Source organism: Pyxicephalus adspersus, chromosome 1 (genome assembly GCF_032062135.1).
Source record: "Pyxicephalus adspersus chromosome 1, UCB_Pads_2.0, whole genome shotgun sequence".
Classification (NCBI taxonomy): Eukaryota; Metazoa; Chordata; class Amphibia; order Anura; family Pyxicephalidae; genus Pyxicephalus; species Pyxicephalus adspersus.
Genome location: NC_092858.1, coordinates 24900687 through 24921076, shown reverse-complemented (window position 1 = coordinate 24921076; position 20390 = coordinate 24900687).

The window sequence follows — 20390 nt, the reverse complement described above, 5'->3', positions numbered from 1 at the left end:
AGTCTAACAATACCAGATAAATCAATAAGAGGAATGGTAAAATTATAAAACTGTGTCTGCTATAGCCCAGAAATACATTTTATAGATATACTATAACAATTATTTTTAAATAAAATAAAAACATAAATACATTAAAATGATAGAATAATTAACATTACCAACGTGTATGTAGCAATCAAGCCTAAACTGCTGAATTACTATTTTTTGATTCAACCTTAAAATTGATATTTACCTGCTTGGTACTTTAAACTACTAGTTCAATGCTTTCAGTATTCTGCTCTATGAAGAATAAACCTTTCTAGACATTTTTCAGTCACTTTTAGCTGGAAAAAAGCATGCATAACGTACCATCAATGCACCTACTCTTCAAATGGAGAATTTGACAGGTGCTGATTACAAGTGCAATAATCTGCGTTGTTTTGTTAAGTTTCTAATTAATAGCTCCAAACTATTCCTCATTTTAGGGAAATATTTATCTTTAGAAGGTTGGGAGGTATGCTAATTAAAGTTGCAATAAAGATATTTAAGAACAACTACCTCCAGCGACTTTTGCTACCCCCACTCCCCCAAGAATGAAAGGTGGTGTTTAGTGATGAGGTTGTTTAGTGCTTGGCAAGTCTAATGAAGTGACAATAATGGCATGCCCCTAGCTTGCACGAAGAACCTACAAAGTAGTCCAGCAGTGACTGGGGGATGGCAATGCTAGTTGAAAATTCACTGGATATGTTAAAACACCAATTTAAAAGACGAAAAAACTAATAAACCTTTTCTGGCAGAATCACTTGGTATGTTGCTGGCTGTTGAAGTGGGGTAAGGTCAAAAAGCACATTCAATAATGCACCTTTGTTATATGATGTTATTATTTTTTTTTATTAAAATATACATATTCTTTAAAAATGTATTCTTGGGACTTGAAGACTTAATTTTACTACCACTGGTTCCAATATCAATTCTGAATCATTGTTAGGCAAATGGTAAAATGTTATCAAAAATAAAAGCAGTATGTTTCCTAATAATCCCATGAAAACAAATTACCATTCTAATTATCCATTATGCATTTCCTTTCTTTGTCTCAGATCCAGGATGCAGAACATCATTTCAGAGGATAATTTAATTTCTTTGGCTTTTTCAAGCTTTTCTTCTACCTAAATTCTGCTCATATTCTTGACTGAATAATTGATTTTCAAATGAAACAAACCAGTCTGAGAAAAATAAACAAAACTATTTGTGTTGTGTGCATCCATCCGAAATGTACTAGGTAGGTATAAGGCCCTGGTCCAGCATCAGCAGTCGCCAGACGCCAGTCCCCCATTCTAACGCCACACTTTTCACCTATAGCAAGCCCCCTCTTAGCCTCAGGAGTCTCCCATCACATGGTTGACCCCACAGGTTAGTGCGCAGAGGACCAGAAGGACACAGGTAAAGCAGTGATGGTTATACAAAGACAAATCCTGAGTATAAAACCAAGGTTATATACGGGCAATCAGTCCACCAGACGAGGTACCCAGATAGTAGCACAAGCAGAGTCGGGTTCACAGGTAAAAGGTCAGTTCAGGCAGTGTAAAATCAATAGGTCAGGAACAGGAATGGTCAACAACAGTAAATCAAATGAAACACACAGCAGCAACAGATCAGCCCAGCTAAACACTACAACATGCACTGGTAGCTGAGAGCACAGAGGCTATAAGGATCCAGAAGCCACTGGCAGTGCAGGATTGGGATCAGGAACCACTTTGCTCATCAGCTGCAGCACAGCTCCAAGCTGTAAGCACCACCGGTGGCAGTCAGGGAATTATATACAGCATATTTTGTGTTGCATTGATTTATAACAGTGTGCACTTATAGGGTTAGTTATAGACCAAGCTCCATTAGGGCTTATCATTGAACCTAGGGTGTGACTAACAAACATTGGTCTCAACAACTATCAGATTTAATCCAGATCCCCTGTAGTTGCCAGGGATCCTTTTTTTCAGGAAAAGTTCTTTGAAAAAGGGCATCCCACAGCACAGGTATATGGGAGGGCTGGAAGGCAAAAGAGAAAGTAGGAGATGGTGAAAGCAAGGGAGTTGATTATGAATTCAAACAGCACATAACAGAATAGAAGTAGTGCCTATGAATACAATATTATCTTAGTCTCACTGGACCTATTTTAATAAAGCTCTCCAAGGCTGGAGAGGATATACCTTCATCAGTGAAGCTGGGTGGAATGGATCTGGTCCAGAATTCAAAACATTTGCTAGCAAATAGCAAATGGCTTTCAAGAAACCCATTCCAGGTTTATTGGATCTCCCAGATTCACTGATGAAACTGTATTTTCTCCAGCCTTGGAAAACTTTAATAAATCAGGCCCGCTGTCCCAGGCCACTCCACATGCAGGAACCTTTTGTTTATACCTCCTGTCTCCGGAGTTCACCACATTAAGTAAATTCATTGGGACTGGGTTGCAAAAACTACCCAATGCAGCTAAAACTGCATCTGTTTTTTTAAAAAATATTATTTAGATTTGTGTTTCTGATACTTCAGCTAATGAAACAGTCAAGAAGTATTTTGTAGCTACAAAAAAACCAAAGCAGATATACATTATTCACACTTAGTAGGCTCAGACTTGACCATACCCATTCAGGCCATGATAAATATTTGGAGATTTTTTTTCTCTCTCCAGGGTTGGACATATAGAAGTTTTAAAATGTGCCACTGCACGAAGGCCCCTTAGCCACCTCAGCCACAAGGGGCCCTTGTGGTCCCCAAGTCAGTTTGGTCGGGGGCCACAAGTCAGTTCTGCACAGGGGCCTACTGTTGGCTACGTGTGCCAAGTGTGAGTGTGATACATGACATTTTATTTTTGCCAGGGGGGGCTATTTTATTGTTTTGATTTTAACAGATAAGAATTATTAAATTCATAACACCAAATTAATAATTTAGTCATACTCACTGTTTGATTTCTAAACAGTAAAGCAAGGCAGGTTACTTGTGTGGGTACTGTTAACTTGAAATATTTTTTATGCTATTTAAATGTTGCTTGTTCTTTTCCCTTATAGGAACTTTTGTCATTTCAGCATTTCAGATTCAGATTTCATTTCAAATCTGCCACATCAGTAAATTTTCAAAGTTTTCCAGTAAAAAAAAGTCAGTGGGGGTTGGGAACGTTGCTCCTGCTTTAACTGGTTCATTAAAAACTAAGTATTTGTAAGACAGAAAACATGAAAAAGTATTCTAAAAATCCAACAACAACTGGTCAGAGAGCACAGCCAGCAGTTTGAAAGCAGATGATAAATTGTTTCCCACCCTAGAGTTGAACTAAAGAAGACAATTACCAACAGAAATAAAAGTACTTTAGGGTTACAGTCATAATCTGGCATACTTTGCCTAATCCCCTATGGCAGCTTCAGAAAGATTTTCACTGGCTAACAGACAAAACCTAAAATAAATTTGGATTCTCTTGCTAAAATAAAAGAGCCAAACAAGTATCTCCCTAGAAAGAACTCACCTCTCTTTCTACGGTCACCACTGTAATGAAAAGACGTGCCCGAAGACTCCTCAGAATCTGACACATCTGGGAATCAGTTATCGGCAGATAGAAAAAGCCACCTTATGGAGGCTGCTGTACAGCTTCACCATCATTTTAATTTTTTTGTACAATTTTGTTTTGCATTAAAATTATGTTAACAGGACGCAGGTTTTACCCAGGTGTTTCCATCAGCTGCCAAATGCCAACTCCTCCACCCAACTGCCAGCTCTATAGTGAAATACCTTATCAGTTCCTAAGCAAGGTTTCACAACTTGTTGACCTGAAAATTACATACAGTGTTTTAGTTTGCCTAAAATAAATTTTCACGATCTTCTATGCAGTCTGATGGCCATCACCTGGAGAAGAAGTGAAGGTAAATCTCCCTTATGGTGGCAAGGACAGCAATAAAATCCTGACAATTTTAACCCTACCTCACTTCAAATAGGAAAATATATTTTATTATTATTCTAATATAGGGATTTCTAATTTTCTTAATCTTTTAAAACTTTTTATTCTGTTTGAAAAATAGATGCCAAAGACGAGTGCCATAAAAATTTTGCAAAACAGTCACTCAGCTAGCAATAAAAAGATGACAGTAGACCTGATTGACCCAAGGCTGAACTTTGGAGAAATCAAAGCAATATAATATGTCCAAAAGGCTCTGCTAATAAAAAGAAAAAAATTTAGAACTAGGCAGTAGTCATTAATATTGAATGAAAAAGATTTTCTTTTTACTGTTACCATACTGCTACCTTCTACCACTGAGAGGGAATATGAAGTTGTGCTCTTCACACATCATCACACAAGATGGTTGGAAACATTTACCTTTGGGATTCTACTTATGATGTGTAAGTAAGCAGACAAGACAAGTTTCATCTTCTCTCTATAGGAAGTAAATACTTCCTGACCCATATGTCAACCTAGTCTCAAAACAGAAGCAAACAACAAATAGGAATAAAAGGTAAAACTGAGCGATGACCTATTATTTTCATTTAATTCTGATTCAAGAATATTTGTTAAAGTTCAAACCATGGCCATTTAAAAGTAAATGCCGATACAAAACATTTTTAGTTTGGATAGACAGGAAAATATATTACCTGTTTTTTACTGCTATTTGGGGCTTTATTAAAAAAAAGATTTCCCTGAAGTCCCATTGACAGTGGGGTTACCGGATATAGATAAAAAACTACATCAGCAATACAGGAAAGAAAAAAAAAACATTGTTATAAGAAGAGGCTAGAACGCTTTTTTTGCTTTTTCTTTTTTTCTGTGCCTAGTTGCACATTTTGTATTCAAACATTACCTTCTGGTAAATCAGTTACTGTCATTTACAATACATCAACCCCTAAGAATCACCTGCAGTATATGTTTGGTAAAACAGATTCACCGTTTTATACATTTGCTTCAAACAATTAATGAGGATTTTAGGTATCAAAACAACACAAAAATGTCAGGGCTACTGTAACATACAGGGCAGATTTCTAATGGGCGGATTTTCTTTTTCAAAACTTGAACCCCAATAACAAAAACATGTCCCCCTTGGCTGTCATTGCTTTTTTAATGGAAGTATCTATTGCAGAGATAATGATGTTCAAAGAAAGTTAGCAGCTACCTATAACTGACAGGCCACATTGTATGGTGCGTGCAGTTTCTGCTTTTTTGTTCGGAAATGGTGAGCAGGTAGCAATGTATATTAGCTTTAGTTTTGTATATTTTATGTTACCAGGGGAGGGAAACACAAGCTATTTGCCTAGGGGAGACAAAAGTATAAATCCAGGCCTGATTATATATGAAGTTAGTTTAACTAAATGAAGATGTTAAGAGATAAAAAAAATAATACAGATAACTATTATCCGTTTTATCTACAGCTTTGAAACCTTTGAAAAGCTTCACCCTATGACAATGTCTGCCTGGCAGGGTTCCTTGGGGTAAGGACTAAATATTACAGACTGCTCAAACCATTTACAGTTATATAATCATAAAATTAGGATCCCCATAATGATCTCATTAATGAACATGCAACAATAATAGTATTAGTATCATTCACTAATTAAATTATTTCCTGACCATCCTGTGTTCCTTCTTCTTGTACAATAGAATACTGCAACTAATATAATAGGAAGCGTTTTTTGGAAGCAAATACAATATGAACAATAAAGTCTGCATTAAATTAGAGTGTAGTTAGAAGAATTCTGTTGAATTATACTCATCTGCTGAAAATAAATTATTACAGACATTTGTTTTTTTCTTGGACTTTCTGGAAACTTCAGTTAGTCTGCATTCATTATAGACAGTTCTAAATTTCTTACATGTTGCCAACCACGCTGTCTGCCAGCATGAGACGTTATAACTATATTAAAAGCCTTAACCATTGATTATTAGAGTGAACAAACCAATAACCAGCAAAATCAATAAACTTTTTTATGGTTAGAATCCCCTTCATAAAGCTGGGGGAGGCACTTATGGTCATAGTCCATGAGATTCTCCGCTCCGCACACCCACTACTAATGCAACACAAACAAGGAGGGGGTATCTTTATCAAAGACAGTAAATTCCAGTGAAAGCTCAAATCCAGATATATTTTTTTTTCTGTTTTGGACAAGGAATCGTTAGAACTCTTGATTGCTGCCTGTGTCTCCACTGCATAGATTTTGTCTCAAAGCAAGAGCAGGAAGTGAAGTAAAATGGTACTGTAGACACATTGACAGTGTTTACAGCCTGGGAAAGGTTCTATGCTTTTCCCCCTTACCCAAAACTATAAAAGGTCATTACCAAAATTAGGTTTTAGGCTTATGATGGGTAAGTGTTATGGGTAAAGGAAGGGTTATTGTAAAGGACGGGTTTAGAGTAGGATATCACTCTAGCGGTTCATTTCTTTCCGGTTTTATATGTCTAAAAGCGGTACATTGTTTTTCATGAAAATTTATTTTACAGTATAATATATAATATATAGTATGAGTATAATAATGTTTGAAACACAAAATCATGTAAAGGTAATAAATTGAATACATAAAAAAAATTAAAAATCTATATATTTAAAAAAAAAAAAAATGTTTTAAATTTTTTTTTTTAAATACATATTATACTCATATATATACTGTAAAATAAATGTTCATGAAAACAATGTACTGCTTTTACACATATAAATTCAATGTATTGCATTCAATACAGTTATTTTGTTTTGAATGCAATACAAATGGATTTTGAATTTCCTGCCCCGCTGGCAACGTACACACGCACCGACATCACTGGGAACTCCCCGGTGACTCATCGGATGCAGAAGCCGGCCGGAAGAAGAGAGAAGAAGACGGAGATCGCGGCAATGGACAACGCGGGACGCTGGCGGATCAGGTAAGGGTCTATTTACTATTACCTCCCATAGGATTACCTACCCCAAGTGTGACTCAGGGTTACCGCTTTTAGCAACTTTTTTCTACCCTGAGTTACACTTGGGGTTACCTTCAGGGAGGTTAACAGTTGGTGTATAGTTGAATTTTATATTTAATCACACGGTGCGGTATTTATAGGTGTCTTTCGTAGTGCAGTATTACCTTGTTGAGTGTTGAATTGTTAACTTAGAGGACTCTATAAAGCAGCCTTTCTCAAAATGTTACCCCTGAAGAACCCTTGAGGTTATTTTTAGATCTCCTATTGCCATTAGGGGTTTATGGGAAAAAAAGCCTCTTAAATTGGCCAGTGGAAAGAATGCTCCCTAGTGTGGTACTAAGAATAACACTTTTCTAGACACCTAAAAGAATCATGCAGCTGGCTCCTCCAAGTGGAGTTGGCCCCAGAACTATACAGGTATCATCCAATAGGAAGTCAATAAATCACAATTGGAGGAACCCCTATAAAACTCTGGAGGAAACCTGGTTGAGAATGGCTGCTAAAAAGTATATGGGCTAAAAAAAAAGCCAATACCATTTGAAAAATGATTGTTAATGTAAAATCACCAAGATAATTTATGATTATTTGTGCATCATTTTCATATTGATAATCTTATAGTTTTTTTAGATTTTGAGCATTGCACCTTTGTATATATTTCTTATAGTTATGCTAAGGCTTTAGCTTCTCCAAGGCTATAAACACTGTATTCATTATTTGTACCATCAGCTGTTTGAATGCCATTCTACATTCCACAATTATTCAATTCCAAATCCAACATTTACCATAATACAAGTTACAAAATTTTATTATAGTTTACCTTCTAAGCCCTCATTTCACCTTTAACCATTACCCCTCCCTATGGAGATACGGCATATGGCTGTCACATACATGGTGGGGGCCTTTAATATGCTGTCTGTGATCAGTAGCCTGGCTCCACTGTCTGTATGTTATGCAACAAGCACAGAGATAGTGCCCAATAGAAGAAAAGGCTCCCCAGGGATGTGCTGACTTTTTATTTACTGATTATGTACTAGTGAGTTAAGAGAATAGTTAATTTCGGCGGCGGATTTTGTAAACATTGGCAAAGAAAAGAGTTGCTTTAAATATTGCATCTATGCACTAAGAACTGCAAAAGCAAAAAAAAAAAAAAAATAGATGAGTTACCGAATGTTTGAAAAACACAGCAAATAAAAGAATAACCCAACAGGGTCAAATTTGCAGCACATTTCCCACGCCAAACCTTCCAACATCAACACAGTGGTTGATCTGCGTGATGTAAAATACTAGATTTACATCCAAATAACATGACTCACTGGCTGTCCATTTCCTGCTTGGACTTCCGCTGGCTCTGCAGCCTCTTTGGTAAGATGATTGTCTGGTAAACGAAGGCACATTTCCCCACTGTGTTGTAGGTCAAGTTTGCATAAGATATTTACAGAAGACAGCTAATTGTTACCATATGGTGCTATGAAACTGACTTTGCAAACCTGTTGGCTTTCTGGTGATGAAATATATTTGTAGAACTACGAGCATGGTTATATTACAAAAAGGAAGAACAAAATGGTCCTATAAACAGGACAAAAATGACGTCAGTCTTCACACTCTCTTTACCCCTAAAGTTACTCAGATTTGAAAGCATTTGAAAAAACACAGCTGTCTCTGCTGATTTTGCAGACAGACTCAAGATATATCTAAAGATGTGAAAAGAAAATAACCTAAAAAGCATTTGGAGAGGTCACTGTGTCAGAGAGAGCATGTTAGGGGTTCCTAAAGAGAGCGTACAGTGTAGAATATTTATCAGAGGGGGCGTATTCATGGCAAAAAATTTTCTTAGTGCTCAGACTTAAAATATTCACTTTATTGATGAATTGTGAAAAGTTGCTGCATGAACTGACACAAGCCTGCAAAATCTTCCCCAGCTGTTTGCTTCTCAAATGCAGGACAAACCAAGTTGAGACAGAAGTCAAAGTGGACCTATATGTCAAAGCATTGTTAGGACAAGATCCTCCAGCAAGAACCCCTCTACTATCCCAAGTTGAGATGGATCGTGCTTGCATGTACATTTGCCGTACTAAAGAGGGGTACTAAAAAAAGGATGAAGCTCAAACCTAAAACCCAGCACTGTATATTACATATGGAAAGTGGTTGTCCTTAATAATCAGTAAATTCAATTTGACAGCTTTGCACTGGGGCCCTTGATAAATAGCAGAGTCAACTGTAAAAATATGAGTTACTTATTATAACAATACACCTTAAAGACAATTAATGGCAATGCAGGAAGTGGGGGTGGGGGGGGGTATACATTGTATACATGTATAAATGGTTAGCAGTTCTCAGGTACAGAGCAAGCAGCAGTGGAAAACTACACCCCAGGCACCCCACTGCAATCTGCTGCAGCCAGATGCAAAAAAGGGTTCCAAACCATTCCCACTCACCTAAATAAGAGTTGATGGGACCACGGTTGAGCCTCACTGTGTCTTTAATTGTCCTTAAGGGTGAGATTATGGATAAACTGCCATAGCTTCACCTATACCAAACACTGCTGCATAATTACAAGAAATTGCCTACTGATTTGTATTTAGTTTTAAATATAACACATATACCAAATGTGAAATGAATAATGTGCAATGAATAAATTAAAAGTCAGTGCAAAATGTCCCAGAAGAAATAGCTTTTCCCAAATGAAGGTACTAGCCAGAACAGAGACCATTCGGTAGGAAAGGGTTTCTTCTAAATAAAATATTAAAACAAGTATATAATGTTATATAAGTATAAGCAGCATGTTATTGGATAAAGTTATATTTCTGCAACAAAACTGCAAGAAAGAATGCTTGTATTGTATGAAGCATAGTATCCAAATTTATATTCGTTTATAAAACATCACTTGAAACACAGCAACACTGCATTCTGACTTATTAAACAGCATGGTCTGGAAAAATCAATAATAAATTTTAATTTATAAACCACCATGTAAAACTCATCGACCATTGTAATAGCTTGACACCACAAAATGCAGAATAGGAGATATTCCCAGCAAGGTTACTAACAAGATACCCCAGCTTGTTTCCTGGTGCCACTTACTGTAGAAAAAGGTCATGCAGTTGGATTCATCTTTTGCAACACTGAGACACGGTTTACATTTTTTCCATCATTTGGCAAGGGAACCTCCCAATCTCAAAGGCTTGTAGTCAACATGTTACATATTTCCTGGTGTCAAGTGATTTTTATAACTTTAGTCAGGGCTGTTTAAATACTAATTAAAGTCAAAGCAACAGGTATGCTGTAATTTACCAGCAGCAAATAATCACTTCCTTTCTTTAAGATATGTCTTGTTAGCACTGCCATCAATGGTCACTTGAGCACTTGCCAGCCCTAAATACTCTCTTTTCTCTGATCAGCACCTAGAAAGCAGACATCTACATGGCCTTCCTTTGCCAAATATTTGTCATGCAAGTCAGAACATAAAACCTCAGCACCTGTAATCCACAGTCAGCATCCTCAACTCACACACCCCAACTCAGCTCCTGCAACCCCTACTCTTTAAAACTACAAACCTTTAATCCTTTACAGACTTTTGCACTTTGCAAGTTGCTTGGGTCAGCATCTGCAAACTCACCGTTCTCAACTTTGTGACCAACAGCATCATCCACATCCCCTCTCCCGGTTCAGTAATTAGAACCCTAGCAAACTATATTCACTGTTTTACACCATTACCATCAAAACCCACATATAGCAATTGTCACCAGTGCACAATATCAGTACCTGATAATTATTTTTTTTTTCTACTTAAGATGTTTAGGCTTGACATACACAAAAAGATGCAAACTTTGGGCTCAACCGACTGACCCAATTAATTTTCTGTTCTAAAACTAAAACCAAAAAATCAGTCACTTACAAGTCAGCTCCTGATGTCCTTTTAGATTCACTTCAGAGCTAATTGTCTTATCAGATCAAGTTCATATGTACTAGATCTAATGCTCTACCATAAAAGCGGGTAGCTACTTGTAAAAACTTGATGGGATGGGAAAGTCGAACTAAAGCTTGGGGTGTCAGTTCTGTAATTGATCTGGTCAACTCATATGTTTGTGGAGCTGTTTGATTCATTGCATAGTTCCTACACTAGATTCCACTGGAATGTTTTTAGCAGTACATAAAAAATGACAACTTTACAAAATATCAACATGGGTGGCCCAGTTAAGATGAATCACATAGCAGTTCCCTAATGTATATCTCTTAGGAGTCCAATTGTGAGATTTCACTCAGTAGTTTGTGTTCTATTCCTACCCACACATTTATAACAAGGGTGTCACTCTTTCAAAGTTCAATTTCAAGATTGCTTGTTGTTTATTCTACAACATAGAAAAATATGTCATATTCTATCCATCACTTGGCTTTGTGATGCTGCAGTGCTTGGGTGGAGCTGAGATGTCTGAAGAGGATATTTTGTTACCAATAGGAAACTAGAATGTGATTCACATTGCCAGTAACTTTGAAAAGTTACGCAAAATACATGGTACCGCCTCATGGTGTGCGTATAAACCAGATATTACTCAACAGTACAGTACCAAAGTAAAAAAAAAAAAAAATGAAAAAAAAAGTTAAAAAAAAATAAATAAAAATGTAATAATTGTACTTATTATACACTTCTTATAGGTTAGTAAATCCATTTTTTTACCAGAATTATAAAAAAGAACAAAAGACTGGAAAGAATTATAATCCACACATACAAACTTTCCTTAAATTACCCTTTACCACCTTAAAAAATTGCTTATACAGTATAGTAAAAATACAGATCTGTAATAAAAACTGTCTTGGTCTTAGAAATCCCAAACACCTTGTTACATACAGTAATTAATTAGAAAAAGCATAACACAAATATGCATATTTAAAATACACTTTCATAGTTTTGATTAATACTATCTTGGATGCTATCCAACTTCTTTTGCAGTCCTGTATACGCACCAGTCTGGGATTGACAGTGGAGCACAGGTCTAACCTCAGTCCCTACACTACTGGGCTGGTGGGAACACAATCACATTTACAGAGAGATATTCCAAAAATGTTACCACTACAAAAGAAGAGTTTGGTAAGGGTTCAGTAACATCCACTCAACCGGTTATGAATATGGTTGTAAAATATTTTTAAGAATAACACTTAAACTTTACCTGCTCTGCCAACACCTCAGGTGAGAACTGATTAGCCCCTGTAGTGATGGCATCTTCAATGTCCACATTTAGCTGCTCTAGTTTCATCATAAGGCATGTCATAGATTTTGTCCACTGTGACTTTTCTTCCTTTAAACACAAAAAAGAATAAAAATTATATGTACAGTTTACTGATTGGTTGGTTGAAGTGGTAGAGAGCCCAAGGAATCCCCCTTCCAAAAGCAATAGGAAGAGATGGCTGCTATACCAAATATTCCTAGCAATATTCTAGTTGTCCGTGGGCTAGTAAGACTTGTCTGAATCCTGCCTACATCCTACCTGTATCTAGTATGGCCCTAACTGGATCTGCAGCGACCTCCATGCCTGATGCTTTTAAGGTCATAAAACTTCATGAGCAGGTCCCAGGTCGTGTCTCAGGTGTATGGTCATGTTTCTCTGTTTTGACAAACTCTATGGAAAGAATCTGAGCTGAACACTGAGTGCAATCTGATTATCTGTAATGACAAATAGCAAACATTTTCTTTTTTGTACTCTCATGCAATACCCAATAATTATTTTACAATATGAAAATTTTACTTTTAAAGGAATATTTCACTTTAAGAAATATAAATATGATAATGACTATTTTTTAATTGATATGAAAAATTGCTTATTAAATAAATCTTAACTATAATGTAAAGGCTCCATCCAGGGAAGACATGCTAACAGAGCTCAAAGGATGGCTGCTGGGGACTGCTGTGGCGGATTGTCTGCTGAGGCTGTACAGGCAGAATAGAGTGTGGGGTAACTGGGGTAATGTGCCATGTACTTTTGCAATAACACCAGCTTTGTCCTTTTATCATCAATACCTTTTTCTTTTGTGGGGGTGCCAAGGGACGAAGGGGGTGGGGCATTTGCTTTGAGACCCAGTAATTTCTAGCTATTCTACTGAATGTACCAACTCCTAAACTTTTTTAAATCACATAAATTAGTAAAAAAAAGTTTTTTTTTCCCAGTGATGCTGTTCACAATCTGAAATGCATTGCTTTTATACTTGCAATCAAAATCCGGCTACCTACTCTCAGGACCTCCTATGCAACTACTTTTTTTTAGTGTCATCTGCGGCATCACTGTATCACAAGGAATGATCGACCATCTTTACCTATTCAAGTCAATGAAAGCTGTCCAGCCCAATGGCAGCAGGAAGCTAAATCTAGGAATCTTGCGGTAAACCACCACAACATGAATGCAACTGTGTGCAAACACTTGCACAAAATAGTTACCAACAGTGCCCACACAGATGAAAGGGATGGGTGCATGGTTAAGCAGTAAGAAACTGCAGTGTACTACACAGTCTAAGAGTACATGCATAGTTAGGGTGTATTTGGACTGAGATAATGGGAAAAATAATTTCTAATGCTGTCCGTCTTTTCATTTGAAAAGAATCCTAATAAAAAGGCAAAAGAAATAGGGTGGTAAATATACCGGCAGTATAAGAAAATGAATAAAGTCATAAATATGATATGTTTTTATTATTTTGTATTTATATTCTGCAAACCCCAAAAATGTTATGGTGATCTTAGAGCATTTATATCCTAGAATAATTTCAATTCAATACCGTGTCAGTATTCCAATTCACCTAAGGCTGCCAAAAGGCAAAATTTACTTTAAATTATTCCATTAAAATTCTTATTGCTTACAATCATAGTATTCAGTGAACAGGCTTCAATAGCAGCACGTCTGTCTGGTTTCTATGCCTGTAAGCCTTAAACGTGACAAGCCCAATCACTGCCAACACATCTTGACCTAAAATTCTGGAATGAGAAAAGAATCAAAAGTAATCTCAATAAGAACTTCTTGTTGAACAAGGTCAGAAAGTTAGTTGTTCACTGAAACCATGAAAAAAATGTAATTAGCTTGCTAGGAGCAAGCCACCAACACATAAGGGTTATGAGAAACCTTCGAAGAGTTTGCCTCCGTCAGCTAAAACAACCCCCAGTATGAAAGAGACATTGTTTTCTTCCAATTCCATTCATGTGTATTCCACTCAGCAGATTTTTATTTACATTTCATGTTTGTCTGCATTCATTTTACTGTGAGTTCTGTGGGAAGTTTTATGTGTTATTGGATAATAAGGTAAAAGAAGCTTCTTGTCATATAAGATGAATAATAGATGTGGGATGATGGCTGAAAGGCAGTGAAATCTTTAAAGAGACTTAACAGACAAAAATGCTACATTGCTAAAATGGAATCATTAATGGTAAGCAGGCACCTAGAGCTGCTTGCTCAAGGGTCCACACAGATCTAATATCAAAATTGTGATTTTAGCAACTGGAGATGTGCTTGAACTGACCCCATCTCCCTCCCTATGGCTCCATATTTAATAAGTATAAGGGTGGCCTTATGAGCCGAGAGTGAAATGGAGGGGCTTCAACCCATAAAGTGACGATGTGAATATTGGATCACAAAGGCTTGGGGGTGATAGAGGAGTACACAATGTATGTGTATTTATGCAGGAAATTGCTTAGCGTTACTTATGTATTTTTAGTAATACAAAGTTGCCACAGGGCAGGATTTATTTGGGTAGAACTCATTCTTTGGAATGAGAGTCAAACAAAACCAATCAGTCCATTATGGTAGGACTCAAGAAAGTGCACCACTAAAGGTATGTATTGGTGCAGTAGTGATTGGTAAACATGGTGAAAGTTGAGTGTTCCTTCTAGACACGGTATATTTTACCTCTCATATCCAATATTAGCTTTCTTTGTAGATCTTTGTATTAAGTGATATGAAATCTCAAATTCATAGTAAATTATCTTTACCAGGGACTGGAATTAAAATCTAAATGGGAAGTAGGTAAAATGGCTCAGATCAATGTCTGAATGGTATCCCCACTCTGGGCCACCCCCCCAAAATATGTTGTAACTACTGAACCTCTGCCTCCCAGCACAATACTCCCCTGAAACATGGTGACTATGTGTCGATTTAAAGATTTACAGGATATTGATGCCACATCTAAAACTGCTTCAAGTCACGTCATCTACAACCAAACACCAGTAAGTTTGAACTGGACACATATTAATCTGTATATTCAATATGTAACAGGAAATACCCTATAATACCAACTAAATTTATACTAAACTAATATGATTCCACAAAAAAGTATTTTGGATACACATACACTTTAATGCCCAACACCTGCCTTATTCCATCCCCTGGCATGTGGGCAGGACCTCACTGTACACTTATACTATGCAGGACTGCTGGTCCTACATTGTGCATGATGATGTAAGGGGGCTGTGTATTGGTTTTGGGAACAAAGAGAAGAGGAAGCCTGCATGAGAAAGTTAACTATGCACTTTGTACCCTTATGACCAAAATAGTATTTAACCAAGGGGTGCACTGGTTGGATCCACTGAACGGGTACATTAAAAGCAAATAATCTGACCTTATATAAGGAGGCAAAAAAGTGCAGTTTAACTAATTTGTTACACCAGAAACAACTGCACAAGCAGAATAGGTAAGGCCAATTAAAGACACAGCAGGGATTTGTAGAACAATGACAGAATGTTTAGAAGTTGAAGTCAGTAGGAACACATGATTTTCCTGGATTTCCTTCACAACTTCAACATGATGACTACTGCTGCCAAAAATCTGGCACCTATTGTGTCTGTCCCTTCTGCTTTTAGACTCTATTCTCATTTAGCAGGTTTCCTATTCTTGAGTTTTATGTACAGTATTTGTGGTTCCTGTGAAAAGCATAGTTAGGTTAAACTTAGAATATAATTTAAATTTCCATTTTCCAATCTGTAGCAGCTACAACATTTCTCCTGTGGATTGTAGCTGGGTACAGAGATTCTGCTAATATAGTGCTTATCTATACAACCACAAATTGCTGGTGTGCCAAGATCAGCAATTGAACTGATTAGCATAGGCTCCTACTGAGGCTGCCCATTCTGTAACTAGCAACAAACTTCAAAAAAGTCAATCATTCAATGACTAAACTCAAAATCAGTGAAATCACAGCGGCACCGACCACTGATTGCATTTTAAAATGTCCTATCAAAAAAAGGAGGAGAAATGTTATACATGGCACAAGGCCATTAGTATGACACAGCCCTTTTTTTTGCTGTGTTCCCATTGAAAAACATTTTTTTTTTCAATGTGGCTTTTACATTTTTTATACTGGCTCTTCGGTTTGCTATTTTAAACAAAGTTTTTTTTATATAAATACCATAAATTTACAGAAAGCATTGCATTTCACTGCAATCACTTTGCCTTTCAAAAGGCGGCTGTACTTTTAAAACTTTTTTTTAATCAATCTAGGAATACTAAACAACTTTACAAAATTAACTTTTGTCTTTTATTTATGTTTTATAAGATTCATTACTGACCCAGTGCAAACATTGTTTTGTTTACACTCAACTTTTCTGCATTCGTACGGTATATGCATACAAGGAGTAAGAAACCGTGGATTCACATCCAAGCACATTGCAAAACATTGTGCTTACACATCTTATGATGTACCGGTATTTGTTTTACTGTGCATTGCTGTAAATAGAGAATGTTGCTGCAAATATTTAAACATTCTGTAGTAATCTATAGCAACCAGGCAGAATTCAATCTAAAAATTGGCACTTTAGAATAAAAGTCTGTATTGAATACCGCCATGCATGTGACAGATGTCAATCAAGGTTTCAGCTAGCGTAGCAACAAAAAAACCCACAAATAAAAGAAAACTGTGTATCTGTAAATGTAGAATATACAATTACACAGAGAAGGGGCTGTTTGACTATCACCATACAATAACAAGAATTCTTTACTATTAATGTTAGCTTAAAAGGGGAATTCTGCCGTAGATGAGCAAAAACAATTACTTACATTCATTCATGGGTATAATGGCACGCATTAGAATGTGATTTATAAGTATTAAGACTTGTAGCCAATAATGGACATGGGCCAGGTACTAGTTTTCTCACCGCCTCCTTTCAGCACTTACCTTGTCACATTCTAATATCTCCAATAATAATACAATCAGTGCCTAATAATGTGATCTACTGTATGTAAATGTGAAAAAGGGGGAAGTTTCAACTTTGTACAGAAAGAACAGATCATTTACTTCCTTGTGGATATTTATTCTGACCACAGAGTTTTTAATTGGATAGCAAGCTTTAACCAGCACCAGAATATTTCACAATACACAGCAATCAGTCAAAACATTAAAATCACTGATGGGTGAAGTGAATACAATTGATTATCTTGTTAGAATAGCAACCATAAAAGATTGGGATGTAATAGGCAACAAGTGAAGTCAGTTCTTGAAGATGATGTGTTGGAAGCAGAAATGGGCAAGTGTAAGGATCTGAAAGACTTTGACAAAGGCCAAACTGTGATAACTAGATGACTGAGTCACAACATTTTCATAGCAGCAGGTCCTGTGGGGTGTTGCAGTGGATTCTTCCTACCAAAAGTGGTCCAAAGAAGGGCAACTAGTCACAGTGACATGGTCACCCAAGGATCATTAAGGTGAAAGGTTAGCCGATCAGGTCTGATCCCACAAAAGTGCTACTTTAGTGCAAATTAAAAAAAAAACATAATGCTGGCCTTAGGAAAAGCTATCAGTCCACACAGTACATGACAGCTTGTTGTGAAGGCACAGATTAGTTAGATTGTCCATGCTGACCCCAGTCCACCACCAAAAGAGCCTGCAAACAACCCCAGAAATGGAATATCGTGCAATGGGAATGGGCAGCCTGACATTATAAATCACATTCTCTTTTAATATTATTATTACTCTTTCAGTTTATTTCTATGGAAGGGTGTGTAAATCACTTTTCTAAGGAAAAAATGGCAGCAGAATGCACTATGCAAGAAGGGCATGTCAGTTGAATCAGTGGGACTTAAAGGATCAGCTGTTAGATAACACAGCACACAGAAACTTGATGGACTGTTTTTAACCTAACTGCAACTTTCCAAGGTCTTGATCAAAACAATCGTGGGACAATATGTGGGACCTACACAATACTTAGGTAAGTGATTTTAACATTTTGGCTGATCAGTGTATATAGAGACCGCAGATGGTATATTCCATTTATCCATTTGGTTGTTTTTACAATCAAAAGCTGGTAGAAATTGGTTAAAAGAGGGTTGAAATGGCCTGAAACTTGTGTATGTGGTTAACATGAGGTTTCTGGGTCATTATCACCAATAATGTGCAGCACTGTGTGTTGATGCCAACATTTTTGTTATTGATATGTTACAACAAATATTTGTTTCAGGCCATGGTATGTTCAGAGCGATAGCGTTATCAGTGATAGATCACAGTACTGGCACAGTAAGGCACAGAAGCAGTGAATACCAAAAGTAAGTTTAACCCTTACTTACTGTTTTAAAACAAGAAAAGATCAATCCAGCTGCAGTAGGCTACATCAATATTTCTACTGCTTTCTCCCAATATAATATGGATTAAAATGACTTTCTGTGACATCTGTATTTTGCCAACACAGCTCCCTGAACAGTTAAGAAATTACTAGGGCATCTCTTTATATTTGAATTTTATTTATTAGGTATTTATTTTTGGGCACACCTTTCCTCAACTGCAAATGAATCCCATTTAACTATGTGATCAGAGATGCCCTTGTTTCTATAGATTGGTTACATGAACAATTGTGGACCTTCTGTTAGCTTGAACAAGTCTGATCCTTTTCTTCTGATCTCTGAAAAAATCGTGTCACTTGCATGTACTTGTTTTTCATATGCTTTATAAGAGATTGTGGTGCATGAAAATCCCAGGATGACAGCATAACTGACATATTGCAGGTAATAGTGATTACATGGTGAACACCAGTTACAATTAACTTACAGTTTTTATATTGATGGTTAATCATTCAAAGGGATACGTGTTCTGGTGACAATTGTTTAACAGGGAAAATTCCCCCACATTGGAATATTTTTTTCTAACTTCTTGTAGTGCCTTTGGGAAAGGGAGTTAAAGGAAACTCTTGAATGAAAAAATAACCTTATAAGAATTTTAACTATTCCCTACCCCATCCAAAACAAAGAAAAATGTTAAAAGTATACAAACACTGTAATAGTGAGGCTGCATAGATATGTTTTTTGCTAGACGCTGCCAAGCGGTGAGAAGCGTGCGCAACTGTGTACAATAATGCATGCAGTACCCCACTGCACAGATGTAAATCCAGTCTAAATTCATCATTTCTGGTTTAATCAAACATCAAATGAACCCCTAGAAATAATGTTCATATCTAGAGGAGCCTCTGCTAAAAGCAATTCATTGGGGTTTGTGGGAATAATGTACTTTATATTGTGGTTATTGGTAAGAATATTCCACCTACAAACAGCTAATTAGATCATTAGTATCATGCCACTGGTTTAATGAAGTTACACTGGAACTGAACTATGCAGAAAGTAATAAATTGGGGTCAAGGAACCCCTAGCACCTTCTGGAGCAGCAGTCGCCAACCGATGGTCCACAAGAAAATTTTGGTGGTCCATAGAAGAATTTGGACATTTTTTGCAATTGGTATGTTTTATTAATAATAGAACAAAAATTATATTCTAATAAATTCCTATATTCTAAATCACAATTTTCAGCTTTATTTTCCACTAAATTGTATGAAGCAAACCGTTCCCAAGCCGTACGCTTCAGTATTGTTTCCACCATTACAACAGTCACCCCGCTCCTCGAATACCGATTCTCATCGATTGTTTTATTTTATTTGTTTATTTCTCAGATGCTCTTGTTTTTAAGTATGACCTGAACTGTGTATTTTCTTTAACTGTTATATTTAATGGCATCAAATAGTTTGACTTTGATAACTATCATTGTTTGGTCTTGGATTCAAATTAAATAAACCCATAATGAGGGAAAAAATGCAAACAAATATTTTGCATTTGTTTAGTAATACCAAAGATAATACAACTAATGATAATAGTAACAATAGTAATACTTCACTTAACCGTGAGCTGATCAATGAATCAGAACCTCCACAGTCCTTGTCTGGCACCATTAGGAGGATCATTATTTTACAAATGTATTAATCTTTTTTAAAAAATTCATAATAATGGTCCAGGGGATTTAAAATGATGAATTTAGTGGTCCATGGGGTCTGAAAGGTTGACGAGCGCTGTTCTGGAGGATCTATTATTCCGGAGAACTCTGGTGAGAAAGGCTGTTCTAGACAGAGTCTGCAACTTTATAAGATCATTGGTGTCATGTCGCTGGATCTTTTAGGTGACATTGGCTCCAAAACTAATACCGTGTTTCCCCGAAAATAAGACACTGTCTTATATTTTTTTTGGCTCCCAAAAACACACTAGGTCTTATTTTC